The following is a 5,690-nucleotide window of genomic DNA, read 5'->3' on the forward strand; positions in this document are numbered from 1 at the left end:
CACAATTTGGGATGGTGGAGTAATTTAAAAAAAAAAAAACTTATATCATCCTTTTACTAGAATTTAAATTGAGAGTAATATATATTCTTCAACATTTACAACAAATCTTAGTTGGCAAGTTGTTATTGGTTCTAATTTGGGTCATCACTAAATTATTTTTGCCATCAATAATAGTTTACTACCTAAAATTTGTATACCTTTGAAGTTAAATACATCAGATTAAGAGATGTTCTATTAACTGTTTTTTTTTATTTATAATTTTTTTAAAACTAGACTAACAAAATGGGGTTAAGGTAGTATTTAATTATGAGATGCATACACACTTACTAATAATTCATTCATTTGTACGCACAAATTTGTTTGTGTTGTGTGTTGTTCTTAATATTTGTGCACATTTTGACTTCTTTAGAAGAAAATAAAAAGGCGTGAAAAATCCAATCATAACCCCGTTTGCATAGCTGATGGCTGATTGCGTTTTGTTTTGTTTTTTTTTTTTTTTTTTTTTTTTTTTTAAGCTCAGCGCCTTTTGCACTGTTCATGGGACATGAACAGTGCATTTAGGCTTTGCTATAGTGTTAAAAGAGTGAATAATATTGCAGAAATTATTTTCAGTTTTTAGTTTTCAACAAAATAAGCGGTATTCAGACTTACACATAAGTATCTTCAAATTCTTTTATACACACCTTGTCTCATTTTGTTAATCCTGGTCAAAATATCCGATTTTTTAAGTGAACAACATTTAATACATTGTGAAAAAATCCGAGTGAATTAGTATAAGTACAAGAGTACATGGGACAAAGACATTGAGTAAGCGAAAATGAAAGGGTATAAAGTGGCGTCTTTTGTGATTGCTTACGAGTCTTCGCTTGAACTGTATCTGTACTGATAGGAACGTTGTTATATAGCACACAAGCCGTTAGTTGGGAAAACCGTGTCTTAATTTCCCATTCCTATGAGATGGTTATCTCAACTTTCTCTAAAGACATTAGAAATGGACCGGCTAAGCTGTAAGTGTAGAAGCAATTTCAGCATGGCCTTTGTTTTTGTAGCCTTGCCATGGCCCATAGTTCACATAGTTGGCAAAAAATACACATGTAATAAGAGTGGGCTGACAGCCAATGGGCAGATAGCCCAACATTATTCCATTTTTGTTTGGGCTTGATCGGCATGTATATGGGTGCCTTGAATCATCTATGCTTTGAAACATAAGCTAAAAATAAAAACCCAAGCCGAGTACAAAGAAAAAGAAACATCTAAAGCTTCGAAATATATCATATGATACGACAGGGTTTGTTTGGGAGTGGACCTTGCCACATTCTTTATGGCTTAGATGATGAAAATTGGGGCCAAGCCCAAATCCCAGTAATCATCAAGAAATTAGCCCTTTCTAAAAGAAAAATTGGGTTGACAAATGTATTCCCATTCAAGATAGGATGAAGTTGTACCGGAGACAAAGATATCTATTCAAGAACCTTGAGTTGCATTAACTCTATATAAAATAATATGTTATAAAAAAGTAAAATCATGGTATAGTTTTTTATTTTATTTTAATTTTTTAATTTTATGTGCAATACATTAAGTTCTCTAACTAAATTTAAATTTAATTTAATTATTTTTAGAAAAGATAATATTGTTTGTATTTTATTGGTCAATAAAACTATTTGTTTGAATGTAATTAAAGAACCTAATATATGGCATCTTATAAATAACTATACCTAAGTTTTATTCTAAAAATAAATGACTTGTTAATATGTTTTTACAATATTTTTTAAAAGTTGAATTCAAATTGTGTCAATCCTATATATTGTTGAAAAATATGTATGCGTACAAACCAATATATTATTGAAAAATATGTTTTTCATTTTTGAAAAGTGTGCATTGACGCTCATAATTGAATATGATTATTCCTTAACTTATATTTTTAGGCCGGTCGTTTGCAAGACAAAACAATTAAACCCCATACTTTCAAACATGTTACTTCAAACCGTTTAATTTCATTATTGTCCAAACAATTGAAAATTATTAAACACTAACGAAAGTATGGGTTGGAGCACTAATGAAACTCTTTTCATGTGTTCATTCTACTCTTTAAGGTAATTAAATAGGTATTTTTATGAAGAGATTTTCTGATACTCAATTAGGAAAACAAATAACAACTTCATATTTCATTTTCAGTTAGAGGGGGGAAAAAGCATAAAATAAAATCTTAGTTCAACGGGAAACAATTAAAAAAAACAAAATGAGTGTGTAAAAATATACACTCTCACGTATACTTGTCACTCATCTTACTTGTGCCCACCATATATAACACAAAATGAAAAAAGAGGGTGTGAATATTTTGGCGAAATACCCAACGCTTATAGATTTATTGTTTTTCTTGAAGTTGACTTCAATGGAGAAGTATAATAAAGTTTTGTGCCTATTAAAGTTCTGGTACGCATAATTTCTCAAAATTTATTAGATTTATTGGAACGATAGATAAGTTATGATTAGTCTAATATCATTTTTATATGGTTCATCACTTCCACACTAATCTCAACTTATTATTTCAACAAATTGGTGTAAGCCATTGTGGTGTTACAAGTTTCAACTTTCAACCACTATAACAAAACGAGTGTGTAAAAATATTTTTCCTAATCGTATAATGGACTCGATTCCGGTGTTTAAAAAAATTCAGTCCGCTTGTTATTTACGTTAATAAATATGCTTAAAAGCTATTGACCTAAAAAATTATACTTAAAAACAAAGCAAAGTGCCATATATGTGCTGACAGCCTATCCATGAAAATCTGATGGATTAGGTCCAGACGTCCAGTATAAAATCGCACAAACGTTGCGCAAAATCTCAGTGCCAAAATCAAACTTTTATCAGCTTATCTTTATGACATGGATACTTCAAGGCTTTTCTCATTTTTATTTCTCTGGTAAATGTTTGTACCTTCTGTCCTAGACCTCGCAAATGCACAGAGACTAAACTAGGTTTTTATGCAAAGACATGCCCACAAGCCGAGACTATAGTTAAGAAGGTTATAGTTCAAACCTTGTCAAAAGCACCTACACTTGCTGCCTCTTTGCTGAGAATGCACTTCCACGATTGTTTCGTTAGGGTACGTATACTGAATGTCTATTTCCCACGTTTATATTTGTAGCATTTTCTTTGAATAATAATTCTCACACAAATTATTTTATATATTATGTATATGTCCACTTTTCATGTCTAAATGTGACCATCACTTTTTTGGGTTTTAAAATGTGTACAATAGCACTTGCATTAGTAGAAATTATGAGTATGAGTATGTGAAAATAGTTACTGTTTTCTTCACTTTGCCCTAAGAGCATTACCATTGGTGGTGGTATCAAACTCCAATTTCGTGCCCAACATCACAGAGACAAAGGCAAAATTTTTATTTAAAAAAAATTTATTTTATCACTTAATTGGGTTTTGTGGTAGAGAGGAAGAGAGAGGAAGTGAAAAAGAAATTAATAAGAAAATAAAGAGTGTTTGGTTGATGGTAAAAATAAGACTATTGATACAGGGTATGCTGTGAAATTGTGTTTTAAAATAGATAAAGTAATATTTTGAGGTGTTAAATACTATAATTTTTAGCTCTACCAATGTGGATGATCTTTTATATATATATATATATATATTTTAACTCACTGGCATTGTCTACACTCTACAGGGTTGTGATGGCTCTATGCTTTTGAATTCTTCAACAAATCAAACTGAAAATAAACGCATTTCCAAATCTAAGCCTTCGGGGATTTCAAATTATCGATATAGCCAAGTCTGCACTAGAAAAGGCATGTCCTGGTGTAGTTTCATGTGCGGACATCTTGGCTTTGGTGGCTAGGGATGTGGTTGCCACGGTAAAAATATATCCCTAGAATTTACGAGTCATTTCTTATATAGTTAGTGTTTCTTAACATAAAATTTAATTAGATGGATTTTATTATCATCTCAGATTATCAGTTAGCAGTGAAGAAGAAAGGAGTGAAGAAGAAAGGATCAAAGAATAAGAAGGAAGAAAAGAAGAACTAAACGACACAGACCAAGAAGAACTAAACAACACAAACGAGCTGCAAGGTTATTTAGATTAGTTGATAAACGGCATGTAGTTTAGCTGTTAATTTTATTCAAATTGTATCTCACGTGTTGTAACTAACCTTCCCATGTGTTATAACTGATTTCCTTATCCTCTGATTAGTTTGTTACATTCTGTTTTGGGGGTTTAGATACAGAGGTGTATATATCCTTAGATCATGTACAGATTCATCATTATTACAATATCAAGAGAAAGTTTCTAATCTTCTCTCTCAAACATTCTCTCTTGCATTCATAAATTCTTGGCTTTCTTCATCTCTGTTTTGTTACATGGTATCAGAGCACGAGCCTTCTTCAATGGCGTCGTATACTCAGAATACTCAAACTACTCCACCTTCCTCTTCTTAGCAAGAGCTGACTCCAATGGAAGATCCACGAAGTCCATTTTTCTTGCACCATGGTGAAACACCAGGTGCGATTTTGGTTACTCAACCATTGACTGAGGACAATTATCCTATGTGGTCCAGAGTAATGATAATGGCTTTGGATGCCAAAAGCAAACTCGGATTTGTTGATGGTTCTATCAATGCTTTGATGGCAGTCACACCATTAGAGAAGAAAGCTTGGTCCAAATGCAATTCAATGATCTCTTCATGGATCTTGAATTCAATTTCTCGTCACCTCACTGCTAGTGTAATTTACAGAGACAGTGCATTTGAAGTATGGAACACTCTCAAGAAACGTTTCTCTTAAGCCAATGGACCAAGAATCTCTCAACTTCAGAAGCAAATTTCAACTATGATGCAAGGTACAACCACGATTACAGGATTCTTCATTGATCTTCAAGCTGCTTGGGATCAACTATTGAATTTCAGGCCTTTACCATGTTGCTCATGTGGTAAATGCACTTGTGGTGTAAATGACAAAATCACAGCACTTCAGCATCAAGATTCACTTATGCAGTTCTTAAATGGCTTGAATGATTCTTATTCTCAAGTTCGAACACAAATTCTCATGATGGAGCCTAGTCCTTCCATTGATAAGGCATTTTCTTTAGTAATTCAAGAGGAAAGGCAAAGATGTTTGGGTTTCAATGTTGTTAGGACATATATGTTTTAACTTGTTTAAGAACATATGTCACTTAGTTATGTATATTGGCTAATCCTTTGACAAAACGCACTCTGCTTGTAATTGGGTAGTTCTAGGTGTTTTTAATACTTCAAGAAACAATGTTTCAAGCTCAAGTGTTGAAGTTATCAAGTCTGTCCAAGAAAAAGCAAGTTGAAGTGCAGATTTTTAAATCTCGACACCTCTCAATAGCTACCTCGACACCTGCTATCTGTCGAGAATTAAAAAAATCAGAATTCCAATATGATTTTCTTGGGATCCGTGAATATGTTTTTGGGCTTTCTTTTCTTCTAACCCTAAACATATAAAAGGATTATTTTAAGAGCCGTTTTGGTAGACACAAGTTGTATTATCATTGAGCAATCTCTGTTTATGCAAATTGTGCTCAACAGACAAGGTTCTTGACCTAGTTCATCTTCCATCAAGAAGTTGCTGTGTATTTGCACCATAGGGTTTTGTGACCAAGCATCTTCCTGCTATTCATCACGTGGATGAACTGAAGAACTTTGCAGCCAACC

The 5,690-nt window shown here is 32.8% G+C and overlaps 1 pseudogene; it reads left to right on the forward strand.

The window, feature by feature from the left end:
• The first annotated feature begins 817 nt into the window (after positions 1–817).
• LOC136063991 (peroxidase 27-like) overlaps positions 818–5,690 on the forward strand; it is a 15,630-nt pseudogene continuing 10,757 nt past the window's right edge.

The sequence above is a fragment of the Quercus suber genome, unplaced genomic scaffold (genome assembly GCF_002906115.3).
Source record: "Quercus suber isolate HL8 unplaced genomic scaffold, Cork oak 2.0 scaffold_606, whole genome shotgun sequence".
Taxonomy (NCBI): domain Eukaryota; kingdom Viridiplantae; phylum Streptophyta; class Magnoliopsida; order Fagales; family Fagaceae; genus Quercus; species Quercus suber.